Source organism: Taurulus bubalis, assembly GCF_910589615.1.
Source record: "Taurulus bubalis genome assembly, chromosome: 1".
Lineage (NCBI taxonomy): Eukaryota > Metazoa > Chordata > Actinopteri > Perciformes > Cottidae > Taurulus > Taurulus bubalis.
The window spans coordinates 3,830,129-3,852,969 of NC_136589.1; positions in this window are offsets into that span (position 1 = coordinate 3,830,129).

Here is a 22,841-nt window from a genome sequence, read left to right on the forward strand (position 1 = left end):
GTCTTTAACTCTAGAACACTAACGTATTTAACCCTAGAACACTATTGTATTTAACCCTAGAACACTAGCGCCTTTAACCCTAGAACACTAACGCCTTTAACCCTAGAACACTAACGTCTTTAACCCTAGAACACTAACATCTTTAACCCTAGAACACTAGCGCCTTTAACCCTAGAACACTAGCGCCTTTAACCCTAGAACACTAACGTCTTTAACCCTAGAACACTAACGTATTTAACCCTAGACACTAACATCTTTAACCCTAGAACACTAACGTTTTTAACCCTAGAACACTAGCGCCTTTAACCCTAGAACACTAACGCCTTTAACCCTAGAACACTATTGTATTTAACCCTAGAACACTTACATCTTTAACCCTAGAACACTAACGCCTTTAACCCTAGAACACTAACGCCTTTAACTCTAGAACACTATCGTCTTTAACCCTAGAACACTAACGTCTTTAACCCTAGAACATTAAAGTTGGGTGATTTTTGCCTGAGCGATTTTGGTTACGTAATTTTCATTGTGTTGCGTGGGTCCTTGTGTAGCTTCATACTGTATAACACTGACGTTATTGAAGGTAGGAGTGTCTTATTGAAGGTAGGTGTGTCTTATTGAAGGTAGGTGTGTCTTATTGAAGGTAGACGTGTCTTATTGAAGGTAGGTGTGTCTTATTGAAGGTAGACGTGTCTTATTGAAGGTAGACGTGTCTTATTGAAGGTAGGTGTGTCTTATTGAAGGTAGACGTGTCTTATTGAAGGTAGACGTGTCTTATTGAAGGTAGACGTGTCTTATTGAAGGTAGATGTGTCTTATTGAAGGTAGACGTGTCTTATTGAAGGTAGATGTGTCTTATTGAAGGTAGGTGTGTCTTATTGAAGGTAGACGTGTCTTATTGAAGGTAGGTGTGTCTTATTGAAGGTAGGCGTGTCTTATTGAAGGTAGGTGTGTCTTATTGAAGTTGGGCGTGTCTTACTGAAGGTGGGCGTGTCTTATTGAAGGTAGACATGTCTTATTGAAGGTAGGTGTGTCTTATTGAAGGTAGGTGTGTCTTATTGAAGGTGGCCATGTCTTATTGAAGGTAGGTGTGTCTTATTGAAGGTAGGCGTGTCTTATTGAAGGTAGGTGTGTCTTATTGAAGGTAGGTGTGTCAACAAATTCATAGCTCCTTTATTTATATTTTTAATCATGTTTTATTGAGGATTCCCTAATTTTTCACCCGAGTATGAGGTTCCCCCCATGATACCTGTTTTTAGTTTTACGAGAAGTTCTATAGGGTAAAATGAAAGAAGAGTACTTCAACTTGCCTTGTATTGTTGGATTTTAATATATTTTGATTCTGTTAGTGATGCTATATATTTGTAACGTTAGTGTTCTGGGTTAAAGCGCATAGCGGTACCTCACAGCGCATGTGGTTCTCTGCCTCTCTAAGAAGTGTTTTTAGGAGTCCAGCAGAAATGGGCCATTCCCAGACAGGCACTTACTTCCACCTAGAGATGATGAGTGGTGCCGGCGTTGAGCTGGTGGATGTCAACCAGAGAGGTCAGACCAGTCCCCGTGTTTCCATCACAGCTGCCAGGCAGGTCGTGCTGTCAGATCCCCGCGGTGAGCCCTCGCCCTGGATCAGAGGGGACGCTCCACCGCCTCTGTGACCTCTGGAAACCTCAAGGGCAAACAGCAGGATCCGACAGCGCTTCAATGATCTGAACTCACAGAGTATAATAAGTTAAACTGAAGGAAAACTCACAAGGGGAGGAAAGGTGCAACCAAAGGCCATCGGAACTCCCAGGGTTACTAATGTAGAGCTTTATTCACGTTGTGAATCATTGTATGGCCGAGTTAGTTAATTTAGTTTAATAGTATTATTCTTTTTGTATTTATTGTGCATTTTTCTTAGCATTCTATTCTATTTTTTTAAATATTGTGCATTTTTCAAATTATTATATTATATTTGTTCTACATATTATGCATTTTCTTTTTCATTATATTATATGTTTTGTACATATTGTGCATTTTTCTAAATATTATATTTTTTTTCAATATATTCAGCATTTCGCTTATTCTTCTATTTTTTGTATATTGTGCATTTTTCTAATTATTATTATTTTTAAATATATTCATCATTTTTCTTATTATTCTATTATATTTTTTGTATATTGTGCATTTTTTATATTTAATATTGTATTGCTTACCTGTATGTATAAATGCTGCTGTCCTTACGGGATTAATAAAGTAAATATCTAATTAAACATGCAGAAAGTTCATCAGATAAAATAAGAAGCAAAATATATATTTAGTAAATGTCAGTTTCATTTTGCTTTGTACTTAACTTGTGACCGTGGCAGTGGCATATTAAAACATGTCCTTTTATATTTAGCATATGATGTGAGAAACATAACAACCCCGGCGCCTTCGGCAGTAATAATCACAATGACCTCCAGTTGTTATACTGGTACCAGTACCTGCACTTCTACATTTCACTCTTTGGCTTACCGTGACTTTTTTAAATATATATATATATATATATATATCTCCAGATCAGGTACTCTGGGCAATTAATAATTATCGGCACAGCTGTGATCTACAGATACAACGCTCACATCCTATTTATAGAATAATTAGTTAACACTTCATCACAACTTTTTCTTTTTTTGTAAACAAATAGCCAATTAAAAGTTTAATGAATCTGCTCTTCTGATTTTAAAAGGGCAAACATCTCCAATAGAACTAAATGTTGAGATGAAGGATGTGATATGTGTAGTAAAAATAATATGAAATTATATAAGTTTGGTCTTTCAATTTATTTTGGGTGTTATACTGATCCAAATCAGTATAATGCTCAGTTTTAAGTTAAAAAAAACTTGAAATATTCTTGGGTGAGAACCCACAAACCCAATATATTCTAGCATCTGTGATATATTGTAAAATAATATCACAGTATAGGATAATAACTAATGATATCGACCATAACCCATGGGTCTAGCAGCACTTGTTTTTTTCCACTTCAAGCCCTGTTTCTGCTTCTTTTTTTTGTTGTTCAATGTGAAATTTGACTTTTGCCTGAACATGGAGATTTGTTAATGTGAAATAACATGATCCCTACATGAGAGGAGGGAAAGACCCCGTAGAAGCTCATCAAACTGAGATATTCTCCTGTTAGCCACTTAATCCTGTTGTTTACATTTTGGCTCCATTTAAATTATACAGTTCCTGTTTATGTTCAGACAACAATCACAGGATCACTTTGATACTGACGGAAACTCAAACGCTTGTTTTTTTCTCTCTTCCTATGATTTAATCGCAGCTTTGTGGATATTTCATCGCAATGGCCGATGGAGAAGAATAAAACGTTTGATTTAAATTCAGCTCACGCTCGTGTCTGCCCTCCGTCGCTCCCTCTTCTCCTTCCCTTCGACTCTCCCGGAGAGGCTTTCTCTTCTGTCAGATCACAATGCACACTGCACCACGCCGGCTCCTAAACGCCGTGATTCACCACGTTTCACTTGAACTACTTCACCAGCACAAATAGAGTCCTACGGAGGCATGTGTCTCCTAAATAATGGATGTTACAACCGAGCGGCCAGAAAGCGCAGACAAACCTACCCCCCACAGCCAAAGCTGTAGCGTTGAATCGCCCACATGTATTTCAGAAGGACCTCGGTGCAGCGGCGCTCTGACCTCAGACCAGTTCTTCACCTCCCTGACGGGAACAGACTTGGACGCCCTGCAGGTCATAACATGTGAGTCCTGCGTGGCTCCTGGCCGGCTGGTCTCACGGCTCTTTTATGTAACGTTGACCTCAAGACCACAAAGGTCACGCAGGCACATGTGAACGCAGGTCTAAAGAAAGTAACTGCGTAGTGAAAATATGGAAGCCCATTACCGTCAGTAAAAGAAAAAAAGATATGAGAAAATTTGCCTGTGATAATAATAAAAAAATTTTTTGTTTCTAGCTTTGTTCGAATTAAAAAAATGTAGCTTCTTCTTCTTTTTATTTATTTCTTCTTCCTGTTTATTTATTTCTGCGCTGCATGGTATGGAGTATAACAGGAAGAAAAACAAAGAAAAAATAGAGCACTTACTATCTCATAATTATGACTTAGCATGGGGATATTTTATTATCACAGTAACATTTAGATTTTAGTTTTTGATTTGATTGCCATTAAGGGGCTTCCATACTTTTATTTTCAAATTAAAAACAAAAAATCGGCATTTCTTGGTTGAAAAGGGGCTCAAAACACCGTCTACTATTTTAAAGTATTCCTTATCATTCAAGGCCAATTCTGAGATAGTCGAACCGTCTGGGACTCATCTGTGTTATTAAATAAAAGAACGTTAAACGCCTTCTAATGAGACTCCTCTCCCCTCAGTGTCGACCGTTTTTACTTCTTTTTAACATTTTTAGCTTATCAGGGAGTCAACTTAGAGGACTTGGGGGTGAAGTTAAACTTTAGGCAGGCAATCCCGGCTGTAAGTGCTGTGGTAGTGGGCCAATGGCACAAATATTGTCTCAATAATGTGTAATAAATAATGATAAAGTAGAAGAAAAAAAATGGCTGAGTAATCCTCCTTTTGTGTTTTTTGCTCTAGAATGTCAAAACCAAAATGTCAAAGTTAATGAGACAGTGGAAAAGGGCTCGCTTGTCGCTTTGAGGGAGAAAGTTAAAAAAAACATGAAGTCCTATTGCTTCGATGCTGTAGTTGAATTTCTGAATTAAGAAAACACATTTTGATGTATAAATTGTGTAAAGGGAAAGTTGTGGAGGAATATTTCATCAGAGGAGGAATAAAGGTCAGTGTAAAAAGTAAACTGTGATAATTCAAAGAACCATAAAAACAAGTCAAAGTCTAAAGCTTAAATTAAGTCTGAAGCTAAGTGTGTGGGAGGAGGAGAGCTTCAAAGTGGAAGGTTGAGAGGATTTAATGATCTCAAAAAATAAATGTCCACCTCTCACCTCCACATGTGTGCCGACTGGCCCTGTTGTTCTCTCCAGACAGGCGTCGTCGTCCCTCAGTCCTCCATCAACCATTCCACATTTTCTTTTTGCCAAATCACATTTTGCTGACAGGGTTCTCCTTCCCACCGGACTTCCCACTTTGCTCCCGTCATAATTACCCCGGCAGCTACGGGGGCTTTCTCACTTTAACATGAACATATGTTGGTCTCCTTCCCGGGGCATCAAATGCTGCTGGGTCAGCGCCTCGATGCCATCCTTAAGCACCTGTATGAGACACTAACTTCCTTATTAGACACTGTGAACCATCGACGTAGTATAAAGAGCAAGAGAGTCCACTAATGGATGCAACAAACACAGGACTTTCACCCAGGAGACCGGCATTCGCGTCCTGTGGGAAAGCAAAAGCTGAGTTATTCTTTACTTGTGACGTTATGCTACGTGACTCTCATCACATCATGTTGTGTCTGGAGCTTAATTACGGCTATATCAAATACATTTATAAATTTATACATTTGAGAGTAATTTGTTTGAGTGGAAACCAAACCAATCAGTAACTGTCTAAAAAGGCTCTGTGGGCCGGAAACGTCAATAGCATTTCCATTCAGTGTTGTTTTTCCCATCAATCAAAGATGCACTCCATGGTTTCCTTTTTAGATTCAGCATTAACTCAATATCTAGTAAACAAGCAAAGTAAGAGTCATTGATTTCCATTCTAACCACATTTCTATGGAGTTTAGAAGCCATGCTTTCAATTTTGTTTAATCTTTATTCTCATTATCAGCTCAGTGTTTTGGTTAATTTTGTAAAAATGTAGTTAGTTCATTGAAATATAAAGTAAAGAGTTAGTAATGAAGTCTGAAGTAGAGCTTACTTATAGTACTACTGAAAGATGGTCCTGCACTTGACTGATGATTTCAAATGTATTTATAAATTCAAAAACAACGTAAGAGCTGTGTACAAAGGCACAAAAAACGATAATTATGTTAGCTTACTCCTCATTAGCATTAATAGTACAAATAGTACAAACAGAGCCGACACTTACGCTAATTACCTTAAAACATACAAAGTTATTACATTTATTACAACTGGAGGAGTGCGAATACCGTTTCTTTCTCTGATTTGTATTCAAAATTGACCGTATTTACCGTAGCTTTCAACATTTGACCTGCGCACAATGCGACTTCCTTTTTAACTCTGCGAGCCACCTTCAAAATAAAAGCATCTCAGACCTTGTTATTTGCAAGTTGCCTCAGCATTTTAAGTGGTGATTGTAAAAAAAAGAAATATAGCTTAAGCTACACAACATACAACCATAACTCAAACCATTATCTTTTGTTTTAGCAGTTTTATTACTTAAACACAAATGTGACCATTTCACAACGTTATGCATCTTCGTTTAACACGTGTCACGAAAAGGCTTCCTTCTACTTTCAAGTTCCCAATCAAGAGATCCCAAATCCAGCTGGCTTTCCTCCAGCAGACTTGACTCCTCAGACGCCGTCTCCGGGGAAGAGGTGGTGGCAACGTGGTGCAACAAATGCAACAAAAGAAAGTGTCCTTTTTTTTAAACCGAGTAACAAGAGAAGCTTTTTCCTCGGCAGTTGGCGAAAAACGCCACCGCTGACTAATATGTAGGTGGCTGGCATTTGAGTCATCCGTGCCCTTCGACTGTTGTAGTTACACCGGCTTGTTCTGCACCTCTGACAGAATTTTCTTATCATCAGTTTTCTCCAACCTTTTACTTGTGTGCAAAAACAAGTACAGCATGAGCCCTTGATGGCAGCAGTGGATAGGTTTGTTGCCTACAAGCCAAAAACAGTTATGTTCCATAAACCTTGTCTGTGCTCACCTCAGCACATCACTGGTACAAATGGACCATTAAGCTAATAGTGCCTAACAGACAAAACACACATTCAGCTGCCATTACAAAACTCATAGGGAGCCAATTACAGCAAATCCCCCTTGAACAATGCAGAGCAGTGCCTCATTCCAAGCAGCTTTGCAGAGGTAGACTGAAAAGACACAACCACAATTAACAGGAGCCGCCGTTAAAATAACCTAGATTCTCAAACCTGTCAAAGCACAAGCTTGTTGTTCAAGATTTATGCATGTGGAGCAGATTGTACCTTTAGGGACAGTTGGAGAATCATCCCAGATGTGAGAACATCTGAGACTCCCTCAGAGTCTGTTGGGATTTCCTCATTTTGGCAGCAAACAACTGGGTTAAAACGTGACATTTGTCAGAGCTACCAACTCTCACGGTTTCGCCGTGTGACACACGCTTTTGCATGTTTTCACACGCACTCACGCCACACAACCAATTTCTCACGGCAAAAAAAAATTCAGATTTTGGGCCGAGGCGCGATCGTTCCTTTTCAAACTCCCCGACGATAGATGGCGCTAAGGAGCGCATCTGTAAACCTATTCGCTGCATAGACATCCTATTTACCCCAAAGAGTCCCGAAGTTAGCAACAGAAGAAGACTTTCAAACAGACACAACCGCAGGAGAAACTCAGGAGGAGCAGAGACTAAGGCAGACCTGGGCATCTGACGGCCCGCGGCTCTCCCAGTCTGAATGCAATACAAACGGCACTGCTTTTACTTTGAAGGCGATTTATTTACGCAGCCTCACTACGGGCAGTGTTGCCGACTTGGACACTGAAGTGAAAGCGTGTTGTTCTGCAGTTTCTGTCGCGAGACCCCGCCTCCCAAGGAGCCTCGCGCTGCAGTCTCCGCCTCCAGATTGAACATTAATCGCGCAAAGCGATTTTGAGTTAAATGAATTAAGTTCAGACTATTGGTTCGGCCCTCCACAACGGTCCAAATTTCTCATGCGGCCCCTTGGGAAAATGAATTGCCCACCCCTGGGTTGTTAATGTCATGTGGTTCCCAAGCGCTCTTTGGTGACGTGGTTGATTACGTTACTGTCATCTGTCCATCATCGTATAAAGCCCGCCCTGACAATTTGATTGGTCCGAACAATTTTTGATTTTGGATCATTTCTCCCCAACGGAGCAGTGCCAGACCGAACTTCCAGACCTCAAATGTTGTGGGCGGGGCCAAGTTCGGCTGGTACCAGGCTACATCTTTAGCATACCACCCAAAAATCCACTAGAATGCATGAAATAACATCTACTTAAACCAAAATGTCCTGGGGGTGGACCATCAGCTATGTCTTTGCTTCACAGAATGTAACCAATGTTGTCCATCTCCAGTAGGCCGCCCCGATCGACGACTTTGGGCCCCACAAACCACCAGAATGCAGGGTACAACATGGGTACAACGTGGGTACAACATGGGTACAACATGGGAACAACATGGGTACAACATGGGTACAACATGGGGACAACATGGGTACAACATGGGGACAACATGGGTACAACATGGGAACAACATGGGTACAACATGGGTACAACATGGGGACAACATGGGTACAACATGGGGACAACATGGGAACAACATGGGTACAACATGGGTACAACATGGGGACAACATGGGTACAACATGGGAACAACATGGGTACAACATGGGTACAACATGGGGACAACATGGGTACAACATGGGTACAACGCCAGACTAATTCAAATTTCCTGATATTTGAGCCACCAACGTGTGTGGCTGTGTGCGCGGCAAAACATCAGGTTAGACAACAAAACCATGTAGTTGCACATTGGGAAAATGTCATAGTTGGGCTTAAAATAAGTATGTAAACTAAGTCAAACATAAACAACATAACATAACTACAAAAAACACGTCACAAACATCACTGACGTAATTACAAAGTAAAAAACACCAGTTGTAAAGGTCCTGTGTTTGTAGTCTTTCTCACTTTATGTCCTATGAGTGTCGAGCATTGATGCAAAAACGTTGCAGTCAGTACACACTACAGAAATTATACATAACCATGTTATACATTTTGAATAAAAAGTGTATTACATTTTTTTTCTTCATTCAAATGTATTGGTCTTAATTTGATAAAGATACTTTTCCTTGACCTCTGGCATCACAAGGTCGGTCTTCCTTCTACCAGCTGATGATGAACTGGTCATGCAGCTGATAAAAGCTGAGCTGACTCCTCACAGAGGAGATATTCTGTAATCTGTCCTGAACAGACGTCTCTCCTTAGAATGTACTGCATGTGATACAAGATGAAGGTAGTTGATTGGGTTCCATTATCCTATATATTTATATATATATACAATCTCCGTATGTAGAGTCTTTTGAGTGTGGAAGTGGATTAAAAACCTCCGTCCAGGAAGCTACCTTGAGGGTGGTTTGACGTCTACTGCAAAGCCCTAATCTCCTCAATCAAGTTTCCACAAACGCCTCTGCGAACGGCATCAACGTCTCCCGAAAATGCCCTAAACCACGAGGTAACCTGCTCTCAGATTTCCATCACAGTGGGAACCAAAGCACCTGTCATATAGGTACTTTTGACAATTTTTGGGACCGTGTTTCCAATAATCAGGTGGGCCGGGCCGCTCCAGCAGCAGACGGGTAATTTCCCTTTTTTCCCCGAATATTCCTCGTGCTGGCATTTGCCAGATTGCCAGTCAGAGCTTGTCTGCGGCTCAATTCCAATGTCTGCTGTAAGCCCCGAGAACTGAACCGTCTTAGACTTTTAAATAACATCAAATATATAATCAGAGTGAAAGCCTGAGTGTTGGAGGATTTGATGGAATTCAGAGGGTCCTACTTAATATGTAGTCAGTCTACAGCGGTGCATATGTCCCCTTCGGTCTGCATTAATCATATGCGACATTGATGAAGTTTTGTTAAGATATATATTTAATGTCACATACTGGAGGCACTAGTGGAGGTGCTGTGCAGCCCCAGTAAAAAAAAGTGCATGTTTCTTTCCATCTACATGCCCAGAATACTGTCTTACCCATCAGCCCCCTTGCTAAGAATGAGATTTTCTTGAACGATCGACTTATTGATTTGTCAAAGTGTCTGCTCGCCACATGGCGCCCCACCATGGGCTTAAAAGATACTAAACAGCAGCAGCGGGATAACGCCTAATCTCAAACCTTTTCTCAGACACGGAGCAACACTGACAATTGACAAAGCAACTCTGACTTCAAATCAGTCAGCTCATCTTGGCCTCACACAGCCAATAAGTGCATGCTGAAGTGGTGCCGGCCCGGCTCTTTCCATACAGACACTGATAGTCAATTCCCCCTGACTCAACAGAAGAGTCTTTGAATGGGACGACTTGATGGGAATCCATGTGCAGAATGATAACACTTGGCATGATGTGATACGGCGGAGTGCAACGTGTTCATAAAAGAAAAAGAGGAATCCGTCAACTGGCAGTCACTTGTTTATGAAAGCACACACACACACACACACACACACCGGTTTTATCTGGGTTTTAGACACACTAGCAGCATTGCTATGGAGATGGCTTTGCCATCCCCAGAGCAAATGTATGGTTTCTAGGTGATGTAGGTCAAAATACAGAACAATTAATAAACGGGGAGCTTAAATCATATTGGGCGGCAACCTCCAGTTTTGAAGCCGAAGAAGTGTCTTAAACTTGCATTCTCTCTACTGACCACCAGGGGGTGACTCCTCTGGTTGTATAGAAGTAGATGCTTCATGTGTTAAAGCTGCATTATCTCTACTGACCACCAGGGGGTGACTCCTCTGGTTGCATAGAAGTAGATGATTCATGTGTTAAAGCTGCATTATCTCTACTGACCACCAGGGGGTGACTCCTCTGGTTGTATAGAAGTAGATGCTTCATGTGTTAAAGCTGCATTATCTCTACTGACCACCAGGGGTGACTCCTCTGGTTGTATAGAAGTAGATGCTTCATGTGTTAAAGCTGCATTATCTCTACTGACCACCAGGGGGTGACTCCTCTGGTTGTATAGAAGTAGATGCTTCATGTGTTAAAGCTGCATTATCTCTACTGACCACCAGGGGGTGACTCCTCTGGTTGTATAGAAGTAGATGCTTCATGTGTTAAAGCTGCATTCTCTCTCCTGACCACCAGGGGGTGACTCCCCTGGTTGTATAGAAGTCTATATAAATGACTCTACTTCTCTTGATGTATTCCCTCAGTAAACATTGTAAACATGAGTTTATGTCTCAATCTCTAGTTTCAAGTCTTCTTCAATACAGCATGATGTTCATTTAGTACATTTTGGTCATTTAGAGTCAAACAGACCATAAAGCAGGGGATGCTTTAGGGGCGGGGCTACAAGGTGATTGACAGGTCTCTACCAGAGCAGTTTTCTGTTAGATATCATACAAACTGCCGTATGAGGATACGTTGTAGAAACACACTCCACACCAGAGAGATATTGATTAAATACCTGCCAGACGTTTCCATCTGCCTGAGCTGTACCGTGTGTTTTGTGCCAATTAGTAAATATTAGTACGCTATCATTCTGTACTAAGATGACAAGCATGGTAACCATTAGCTGCTAAACATTAGCATAATAACATTGTCACCCTGACGGCAGTGAATAAATCACAGGACTGCAGAGGAGTTGGGAGATGCGTTTTAATTTGGATGGACAAACATTGTTTACATTTTCATTGTGAGCAAATTAGCACGCTGGAAATAGCATTTAGCTCAAAGTGCCGCCACTTTCACCACATCTGGGTTAATTAAGCTGCTTTTTCTAAAAGTGTCTCTTTCCTAATGAGCTTCAGTTTGTTTTTAATAACTGATATGTCTGTAATAAAAAAACTGAGAGATTGCATCAAGCTGTCAGCTGTTATCTCGAACCACAACTTTTTGGATGAAATACTGTAGGGTGGTTTTCCTCTGTAGCCTTTCCTCTAGCGCCACCCGTAGGACAAGGTTTCCACGATCAATCCCACTTACAGCTTTGAAATCAATAGTATTTTGTTATTTAGACCACTCGAGACAGAATAATAGGCTTTATTCTCTTTCAGTTTTCTCAAACAATAAAGTCTCTTTGAACTGCAGACATGAGTGAAGCTGAGGTGCACCGGGATACTTTAGTCGTTTGCATAAAACATGACTCCTGCTTCAAATTTGTGCTCCCTGTAATAAATCAAATGCGTGTTGTTGCTGTCCCACAGCTTGTAAATCGTGCATCTGTTTTATCACCCCGCTGAGGCTGCTGCAAATTTACAAGACGATGGGACTTGTGAGAGGAGGACTATCTCCCTCTGTAGGGTCTGTTTCCTATCGCTCCCTCAGGAAGCCATTACTGGGAACTAGCTGTGTTTATAGGGAGAGAGCCTGCATGTGAAGGTAGCCGAGCTTAGGACCACACTGAAATAGTGTTTGTCTGGCCTACCCAGATAAAGACCCGTTTTTTCAAAATGCACTCCTCTGAGGAGCGCCTTGCTTTACGTCGGCTGCCTGCAAGGCAACAGAAAATGCACACTGTGAACACAGTACACACACACTCACAGAAACACACACACACACACACAGATTCAATAACAGCCTCAATTAGCTCTGAAGAAGAGAGTTGCTTATCATGTTTACATCTGCATCGCTTCAGCTTCTGTGAATAACAATGAAACTGACGTATAGGTCCAGCTGTGCTTTCTGGAGACATCTGCTTTCAGCCCCACGAGCTGCTGGGGCTCTGCGGTCGTCCTCTCCTCTTTTATCTCAGTCAGGTGGCAACATGACAGTCTCTTTTTTATTTTTTATAAGTAATAACCTGCCAGGGGACGACAGATGTGAATGCATCTAAAGATATAATCTGGTATGTTGCATCAAATGGTGGCATTTATGTTTTAAACTGTACATGGTCCCTTTTGAATGTAAATTTACAAAACTGCATCGTCAATGATGTTTTGAGTGAAACATGTTTGCTTCAGGATTACGTTTGCAATCCGCCAACATGTTTCTAATCGGGTTGTTTTCACACAGCATCCGTAGCTCAACCTGCGGATATCAATGCACTGTGATTTGTAGATATCCCACAGAATCAATGTGCATATGTAATGCGCCTAATCGTGAGTATAAAGCCTGCAGGAAACCCTCACAGGGCAGCAGGGGTCAAACACAGCCAGGAGGCCGGCTGTTCGATACCCGTGTGAAAGAGAGTCAAGATTGGAGCTGTTTGTCTGTTAGCTTCCAAACTTAAGTCACGGTACTTCTGTAGTTATTTAAACCCGAACAACAATCTTTTCCTCAACATAACAAGGGAGTTTTGTTGCCATAACCGAACTCACTTGTTTCCTGTGAAGACAGGAGTTTATTTCGAAAAACCTTTTAAGCCCCGCAGGACCTATATGGGTGCTTTTTTAGACATTTTAGTTGAACTGTGTAAAACATTACAATAATCATGAACAAATATATTGATGCTACACATCAAATTAAACAAGAGAACCTGGGCTACAATAATTAGTCAGCCATTTCAACACAACTCAAACTCCAACTACAATAATTATTAAAATATCATAGTCATAATTTTGTCATGAGTCAGCCCACTCTGCATGTTTCTGGAACTAGCAGCCCGTAGCTTGGTGCTATCAGAAGAGACCAGATGGCAAAAAGCAAGACAATTCCACACAGATTCCAAATATATTCACCAAATCCCTCTGCTGCAAAGCATCACCGAGATACGAACCAAAGAACACAGCAACATAAATCGCTGAGTCAGCAAATTTTGAATTTATTGAAAAAATGCATTTCCCCAAGTAAATCCACACTGATACAAGTTTATTGAACACCATAAGTCATATACAAGTGAAATATAAGGCTTGCTACATGAAAAAATTCAAATGTCGCAGATGCGCGAAAATATGCACAAATGTGCCCAAATGCAAATTTTTGAAACCTCGCCTGAATTCTCTCTGTACTTTACCTCTCTGACTTTGATCTGCTTCACTTTTTCAAGTGAAAACATTGCAGAGAGACTGTTCACATATTGTGCTATGATTTGGGAGAGCTTCAGAGCTTAATGAAGCATCATCTCATGGAGATAATCATCCTGAAAGTGAAATTTACTCTTAGCCAGCAACATATACACTAATATTTACACATCTGACCAAAAGCTCACATGGGTTGCCTTTATTATAAAACTAAAATTATTCAAATAGCCCTTGTGGTTGAAGAGATACACCCTTTTTACTTTGGGTATGCTATTTCCTAAAAACTGCCATGGGGCTTAAAAGGAAAGGAATATAATAGTCATAGCTATGTTTTCATCAGTGTTTAACAACCTGAAACTGAGAATCCCTTTTCTTGCTAGTTCATGAAGTCCATCATGTTTCTACAGTAGCCCTGAAGGGACAAAGTTAATGCCGGCTTCAGAGAGGGTCCGACGTGTTTTTATGCCGCCAGCGTATTTCTCGATGCGCTTCTGAACCCGCGGTAACGTGAGTTTCCACATTGAATACAAAAATGATATATATATTATAATATAGTGAAAGTAAGACAGGTTCTGCCGTCGTATTTGTTGACAAGGTATTACAATGGCATCCTGGTGGATAAACAGAAATCATTTCTCCCGTAATAACCTAACAAAACCGCTCAAAAGTCAAAAATAAAAACTTAAAAGGAGTTCACTACAACACCGGAGCAAAATCTTTCCCCTCCAGAAATGTTATGATTGAACCCCAAATGTGATCAAAAGCACCAACTGTGTTTGCTTTGTCTATTAACGGAGTACAACAGAATATAACCATCTTCCTATTTGCATTGTTACGTTCAGTTTCCTGGGAAGCGTCCACGAGTACGCAGTTGAAGGTGTGAAAGCTCCTCTTCTAGTCAGTGGATTAAGTTATTATTGTCTCCTCTCCATCCTCTTGCATGGTTGGGCATTGCCAAATTCAATAAGACAATCGTCCCTCATGTGCAACACATTTGATCCACAAACCGAGTGTATTAGGGTGGATGTGATGGAGGAACACTGGAGTCAGTATCGGCTCATTATCCCATTTGTACCGCATGTGTATAGTTTGGATCTGCCATTCTTCTTCTGTAATTTCTTCATTGAGTTCTGCACAGCGAGCCTTTTATCCTCCGACGGCTCCTCCAATGCGGCTACAATAATTTGGTAAATTCTTTTTGGCCAGCTGCCTCTTTTCTAATGTGTTTTGAGATTTGGCAGATCTCCAGAGTTTTGTGTTATGAGGTTTCTAATTTGGAGATATTTGAAAAAGTGCTTTGGATCACTTCCAAACTTTACACTTATATCCCCCAGAACTCGGAAGACTATAATTACTGTATGAATGTGTGACTAAATGGTAAATGGACTTTTGCATTCTGTAAAGCACCTTCCTGGCCTGCCGATCACTCAAAGCGCAGAACGCTACCCGCCAACGTTAACCCTTTCACACACTATGAAAAAAGGCTGTCAAACTGGCAATTGTCCATCTTTCGATTAGTTGACAACCCGCTCTGCCGCAACACAGCCCACCACTAATACCCTTGTTTTACCGCCCACACCCTGAAGCCCAGGGCGCTACATGTTTACACAGATTGGCGAAAATTGGGATAAAGGAGGATTTGTTTGCTCATTACCTGAACTCAGAAACATCCATTACAGTTAAAAATAAAGGCTTTCATTTTAAATGGCGCCCGACTACATGAAAGAAACAAGAGAGAAATGAGGTATTATGTAACGACGAGGGCTTAATTTAACTGTGCAAATGTAGTTGTGGTCGTTTGTTTAGCCTTTGAACAGGAACAAAAACATTTGTTTCACTAAGCAAGCACTAAACTTACAATTAAGTGTTGGAATAAACACACTTTGCAAAAGCGTAGCAAAATAAGATACTACCTGATACCTGCACATGCCAGAACTGAAACACTTCCTGCAACACATTCTTTAAATGACGCGCTCAGCATGGCGGTTAATGCCGTCACCTCACAGGAAAGAAGGTCTTGGGGTTCCAATCAAATGAGGGAGCATGAGCGCCGCCTGGAAAACATCACATAATCAAAGCAAAGCATCCTTTTTTTCTACAAATGCAAAGTATTTCTACAGAAGTGTCGCCATCACCTGCAATGCATATGGATGTTGCAGCTGTGAGAAGCTTCTCCGTGTCCTTAATGCACTCAAAAAGGGTTTTCTTGGTTTGCATTATGAGGCTTCTAACATACTTATTTGTGTCTCTCTTCCAGTGTGATCACATCCGTCCGTTACCGTCCTCTTATCCTGGTCACGGGGGCGGCAGACCCAGCAGGATGTTCCAGACGTCTCTCCACAGCAACCTTTTCCAGCTCTTCTTTGGTAACTGCCTGTTCCCAGGCCACATTAGATGTATTTTCCTTCCAGTGTGTCCTGGTTCCACCCCAGGGCCTCTTACCAGTTGGCTGTCCGTGAAAAACCTCTAAAGGGAGGCGCCCGGGAGGATCTTGAACAGATGTTGACCCACCTCAGCTGCTCCCCTTTGAACGCAGAGGAGCAGCAGCAGACACCGAACTTCCTCCAAACCTTCGGTCCTGCCGATGGTTACATATCTTATAACTTGCATTATCTCTCCTCTGGTTGTATAGAAGTCTATGCTTCATGTGTTGAAGCTGCATTCTCTCTCCTGACCACCAGGGGGTGACTCCTCTGGTTGTATAGAAGTCTATGCTTCATATGTTAAAGCTGCATTCTCTCTCCTGACCACCAGGGGGCGACTCCTCTGGTTGTATAGAAGTCTATGCTTCATATGTTAAAGCTGCATTCTCTCTCCTGACCACCAGGGGGTGACTCCTCTGGTTGTATAGAAGTCTATGCTTCATATGTTAAAGCTGCATTCTCTCTCCTGACCACCAGGGGGCGACTCCTCTGGTTGTATAGAAGTATATGCTTCATGTGTTAAAGCTGTATTCTCTCTACTGATCATCAGGGGGTGACTCCTCTGGTTGTATAGAAGTCTATGCTTCATATGTTAAAGCTGCATTCTCTCTCCTGACCACCAGGGTGCGACTCCTCTGGTTGTATAGAAGTATATGCTTCATGTGGTAAAGCTGTATTCTATCTACTGATCACCAGGGGGTGACTCCTCTGGTTGTATAGAAGTCTATGCTTCATATGTTAAAGCTGCATTCTCTCTCCTGACCACCAGGGCGTGACTCCTCTGGTTGTATAGAAGTATATGCTTCATGTGTTAAAGCTGTATTCTCTCTACTGACCACCAGGGGGTGACTCCTCTGGTTGTATAGAAGTCTATGCTTCATATGTTAAAGCTGCATTCTCTCTCCTGACCACAAGGGCGCGACTCCTCTGGTTGTATAGAAGTATATGCTTCATGCGTTAAAGCTGTATTCTCTCTACTGACCACCAGGGGGTGACTCCTCTGGTTGTATAGAAGTCTATGCTTCATGTGTTAAAGCTGCATTCTCTCTCCTGACCACCAGGGGGCGACTCCTCTGGTTGTATAGAAGTCTATATAAATGACTCTACTTCTCTTGATGTATTCCCTCAGTAAACATTGTAAACATGAGTTTATGTCTCAATCTCTAGTTTCAAGTCTTCTTCAATACAGCATGATGTTCATTTAGTAAATGATGGTCATTTAGAGTCAAACAGACCATAAAGCAGGGGACGCTTTAGGGCGGGGCTACAAGGTGATTGACAGGTTGCTGCCGCTACCCAATTATGGCGTCTCTACGTTGCATTCTAAAAGCTTGATTGATTATTTCCATAACAGGAACTCAGGTTTACGTTCTAGCTTCTACTTTGATTTACAAACTTTTTTTTAATAAAATACTTTGAAAAGGTATCACTGTATGGCGACGCCGTGCCAACCTTTTCACGCGCTGCTTGAAGGTTGAGCATGTAAAGGAAAAAGCGGTGCTGATCTAGAATTTCTTTTACGTTTACATGCGCTGACTTTTAAATGTCAGCGTAGTTAAAATTAATAGAAGATCCGGCAGTAGATGGTCATCAGAAAGGACCAAAAGGAAAGTACCTGCATCCGATCAGACGATTATACCATGATTTTTCCTTGATTTTCCTGATATAAAAGGGTCCCCTGATCAAAGTAACTATCTATCCATTGCAGCTACAATCAGAATACCCCCAGTTTAAAACCCATGTCCTGCAGTGTTGTTTGAGGTGATTGAGACTCGCTGTTGGATCGGAACCAGCTTCTTGAGAAGGGCTGAAATGTAGGATCAGGACCTCGTCTCCCAGCGGGTGGAAGCAGAAGCTGAAGTTAAAGGTTGTAAAGTCTGCAGAAAGCCTAATATGTGTGTCAGCCCTGTGATGCAGCAGCAATTGGACGAAGGTGTACCCGACCTCTCTGGGATAAACTCCAGACTCCTGCAATCCTGCACGGGATAAACTGCATGGATCATAACTCACTGCAACAGAACTGAGAAGGAAAACATAGGTAGATCTATACTGTAATGATCAGAATCCTTTTGATGCGGTTATCAAAGGAACTCTCGCAGAACAGCAGCAACACCAGCTTTGTTGCTATTTTCTCTCCCTGAGCTACCTGCGCGCTCACAACTCCTTCAGATGGCAGATGGCATTCAGGTGGTGAAGACACGTCTGTCTGAAATAGAAGCGTAGCAGCAAAGGTCTTGGCGAAGACTCGTTCATTATTAGAAACTCGTTTCTTTGGAGTGAAGAGCCTCCAGTGTGGAAGGCTGTCGGTACTTTCTGAGAATCACGGCAACGTGTCAGATCTGAGTTTGATCCGGAGATATGTCCTCAAATAAAAGAAAATTAAAGCGCAGAATTTTTTCCGTCTCCGTTCTCATAATAATGCATCTCATTGTTAAATTGATCCGAAATAACGGCTTCAAATGCAAAAAAAGTTGAACAAATGTAAAAGGTGGGGTTGGTAAACTTCAGAAAGGATGTGAACAATAATCCAACTTAAACCCCAGCCCAGTGCTGCCAACGAGGAAAGTAGCTCGCAGCTACAAAAGTTGCGATTTTTCGCAAGAAAGTTGCGAAAAAAACTTCAGGCCACTCCCCCAAAATGATCATTCTATGATTTATTGTTATTACTAATAGGCCGCTACAGACACAGACACCGTTTTTTATGTACTCCTCTTCTTAAGAGCAGTTCATTGATTGATTGCTCTCAGGATGTGAGGAGAATTCTTCAAATAAATTAATATCCTTTGAAGAAGATGAAGTTCCCTCTGCAGGAAGGGGACGCCAAACAAGCCGCCATCTTTAGTGGCATCAGAAGTTACATCAATTGCTAATTATTGGATAGCGAGGTTGGTGTTTATTCACTTCAAAAGACCACAATGATTTTTAAAATAGAGAAAATGATGATCCAAAATATGAATGTAATTAAAATCATAATGAAAAGAGTGTCAGAAAACTCAATAACCAGATATGTTACACACACACACACACACACGTCACTCAGATGTGTGCACGTGCGTGTGCATGTGTGTGTGTAGGATCCAATCGCAATTAAAAAAACATATCTTTATCAGGATCTTTATGAAATCTGCTAAAGTGGGATTTAAGGAGAAATCTTCTCTGTGTGAAGATGATGAAGAAGGAGGTCGTCATGACGCATTGTTCAAAAAAATGACCTTGGAGAGTGATCTGTGCTAACGATGCTAATGAAGCCCCCCATTCTCATCCCTCAGCCCCGCTAATCACATCATCACTAAATATTTTCTCCCTTTTTGACAATAAGGTTGATGGATGTGAAGGTCGTTTATCATAGTGGTGGCTGCCTAATGCTATCAGCTGCTGGCAGCAGGTTTTAATCATCCTCTTATGGATAAAGCTGGTGGTACATTATCCAATACTGCACATCTTGCAGAGTGGGAAATGTTATTAAAAAGTTGCAAAGCTGGTAGATTGTGAGACTTGCTAACTGCAGAGGGGCTCTCGGTTTCAATCTCTGAGCGCTGCATATATAAGACTACAATGAGAGCGGTGTATCATCAGAGCTGGAACTCCAATAACCTCCGCCAAAAAGAAAAAAGAAGCAGCCAGGCTACCAAGCTCATGCATCATATCATATTGCACACCCAACCTGAGCTTATAGCACTAAAAGTTAGATTACCTGAGGACAGAATGTAATAGCATTTTTAGCCAGAAACAGCAATCCTGTCGTCCTATTCTGCTGAAACACTGCTGTGTTTGCTTTGGAGAGGGAAAGTGGGCTTTTTTTTCACTCTGAAATATATATTGAGCCAGAATGCTTTATTCCGTGTCTTATATTGTCTCATGAAAAAAAAAAGAAATCTGAAATCTCTCTAAAACACGTGAGAACGAACCCAGCAGCGTTTCAGCGCTTATCTTCTCGTGAGTTCCACAACGGTTCGCTCTCTTTGTTGTTTTGCCGTCGTCGGCAGTCGGTGTTATATTTATGTTTATTCAAATAGCAACAACCCTGCTCCAGTTGTTAAAACGCTGCAACCTAAACAGCAATCAAGAGAAGTGTTGGCTCTCCGTGCGGCATGGCTGAGCTCGGCAAAAACAAGATCGTTATTTTAGCGAGAAAAGAAAAGAAAACAAAAAGTCCAACTGAACCAAAAGTGAAATGTTTGTGCACAAACACGGCGGCAATGCACCTGCACTCATTTGCTAATTGCCTGGCTCTGAACACACCTGCCTGGGTGTGAGGTGGGGAGTGAGCGAGGGTGTGTTTTTGCAGATGAGGTGGCACAGTGTGACTTCATTTTGGCATGAAATGACTTTGTGTTGGTGATGACAGGTGATCCAAACAGACAACATCACAAAGGGCTTAAAAGTGCATGAGAAACATAAACCGGTAAAATCGATCAATGTAGCCGTTTTCTTTGAGTATGTATTGGCTTTACAATATATAGTTTTATTATGTCTTATTCTTTGCTTTAATCTATGGTTGCATCCTTCTCTTCACACAAATATAACAGACTTCTGTATATATAAATTACATTTTTGAATGATTGTTCTCCTTGCTATAATAAGGAAAGACATACTTTTGGATTTCATTCCAGTTATTTGTATTCTATTCTATTTGTCTATATACTTTATTTTTTATTTTATTTTGTATATATCTTTCATCCCTGTTGCTTTTTATATATTTTTATCTTGTGTGTTTATTTGCATCTGTAAGTTGTAAGGCACTATATAGTTCTATCTATCTATTATCTATCTATCTATTTCATTTTCCATGTATTATTCATGTGTGTTTAACTGTATACATTTCCAAGATGGCCCACATTTGGGGACATTTTGATAATTATTTCCAGAGATACGTACGATGAGGCAGACACTGGTTCTTTTAGAGAAGCCGACATTTTCACTATTTTTGGCTTCTGGGAGGATCTGAACGTCAACAAAAGAGCAAACCGCATTTGCAGTAAAATAATTTTTGTACAACCATCCATTTAAAAAACTAGACATATTAAAAGTTATGAAAAAACCTGGTTGTGCTTTGTTCTACTGCGGGTACAGATCAGCTTTTATGGCCCCTAGTTCCTCTACTGCAGCATTTTCAGCCAAAGACTCAAAATATCAATATCAATATCAACAGTAAATGTCTTCAGTGGCGTGAAGACGTCGAACTTGTGCGAATCAGAACAAATACGCTGTAATGAAAAGACGGGAAGACACAGTTCCATGGAGACGGAGGCGTTCACTGACCAGAGCTAATCAGACAACAGCGATCATTGTGTCTGAAGTCACGCCTACGTATGTGCACTCATCACTATTTAAGTGAGTGTAATGTACACATATGTAGTACCAGACCATGGAGGATACTTCTTTGTTCCATTGTGGGATTTTTTTTATCATAGGATACATTTCCACACTCAGAGTTTGGATATTTAAAGGTGGACAGTAAATATTGCGTAATGTGTAGTAAACAGGGAGTGATTTCGGACAAGGCCCGCAGGGGGCTTTATATCTTCTGGCTCCAAATGCTTCCAACAATGTGTCTGAGTTAAAGTCCTGGGAGCTACAAATAAAGGATATATTTCTTCATATCTTTCCTTTAGCCTGTTTCCTAAAACGATTGCCTCCTTGCTGCTATTTGTTTCCTCGTATTTGTGCAACAAAATTGTTGCCTGGGTTATGTTAAGTAGCAATGTTTTTTTTAAAGAATAGAAGTGCTGCTTTTATATTTCTTATTGTGTTCTACCAGTGGCGGGCCGTGGATTTTCAACCTGGGCCTTCAGTGGATCAGCTGTTCGCTGTTGCTTGACTGTACAAATAAGCACTTTGATTTAAAGTGTAAAGTGTTGAGTTTCAAAATGAACTAACATCATCAGACTGTGAAGCGGTTACAGTGATGACGTCGTGTCAAACACGTCTTCGTACTGCGTTGCAGAGATATCGACTGGAAGCCGCATGCTAACCAGCTAGCCCGTAGTGCCTTGTAATACCAGCTGTACCTGTAGGGGCGATAGAGAGTCACTGTGGCGTCCAGTCTGTCCTCAGTCCAACATGAGAGGAAGAGGAAGAGGAAGAAGAGCTCACGATGAAGGTACGTTCTGACAGAAATTAGAAAACAACTTGTATTTTAGTTTTGTCCCGACGGGTTTTTGGACACACATCGCAACGCCGACCATTTTCGAGAAGGTGGTTGAAGAAATAAAAGATTACGTCAATTAGAGGACGCACAGGAATAATGGTGTAATATTCATTTTCATTAGGCTTCACAGAAATATTGTCCTTTTTTCAGAATAAGGGGGAGTATGTTGTGCCTGGAGACGTGAAGGTGGCTTTTCCCACTACACCTTGAATAAAGCAAGTAGCACCGTAGTAGCACTTTAGTAGCATTTAAATGGCACTTATGTGTAGCACGTTGTAGTTTAACTTTCTTGAAGAAATTGTACTTTCTTGATTCTTGTTGTTCTGAGTTTGTGATGTCACCGGGTCCCGGAGCACCTTTACATCCCTGCAGCGAGAGGGAAAGGTAGATCACTGGGAGTGTTTAGTGGCTCTTTAACTTTAAGCGCTTCGACTGCCAAGACAAATCCATATCATAATATAATCTGCTTTATTTGCTATGGGCGGATAT